Below are 630 nucleotides of genomic sequence, written 5' to 3' on the forward strand. Positions count from 1 at the left end.
TTTCTTGTCCCACTCCCAGGGATCCCATGCAGATTTTGGTTTTCGCATCTCTAAAAAGCACTTATTATGCACTAGGAAGAATTGGCTCAATTATCAGCATGTGAAACACTGAAGAAGAGAAAGTAGAAAAACAAATAAATTGCTTCCAAGTGGTGCAGCAGTCTAAGTGGCAGCCCAGTTATTGGGGGAGCGCTGTTTTTTTTTTTTTTATCTCCAGTGATGCCACAGCCATAAATGTTAAGGGTCCTAAGCGGTGTCTGAAGCTGCACTTTACAGTGCAGTACTTAAGGGGGTTCTGCCATTTTTACTGGTGTCTGAAAACATAGCTTATTTGACAATAACTTGTTAACAGTGTACCCTAAAAGACATGGGATACCCATATTTCATTGCCTTGTTTGGTTTGAAGACTAATGTTCAGATAGTCTAAAAGACACAATCTGCTGTCGCACAGCAATACGCTCACCCACAGGTTGAGGTGAAAGAAAGGGTAATTGCCCAGAAAGCAAAACCAGTTGTACTCTCTGGGATTCCTGGTCATGGATTGCCTAGGTACCAGTGGCATTCAAACCTGATGCCATAGCAGGAGTCCATAATATTGAGAACTGACAAATCTCTACACTTTAATATAGA

The sequence above is a fragment of the Salminus brasiliensis genome, chromosome 6 (genome assembly GCF_030463535.1).
Source record: "Salminus brasiliensis chromosome 6, fSalBra1.hap2, whole genome shotgun sequence".
NCBI lineage: Eukaryota > Metazoa > Chordata > Actinopteri > Characiformes > Bryconidae > Salminus > Salminus brasiliensis.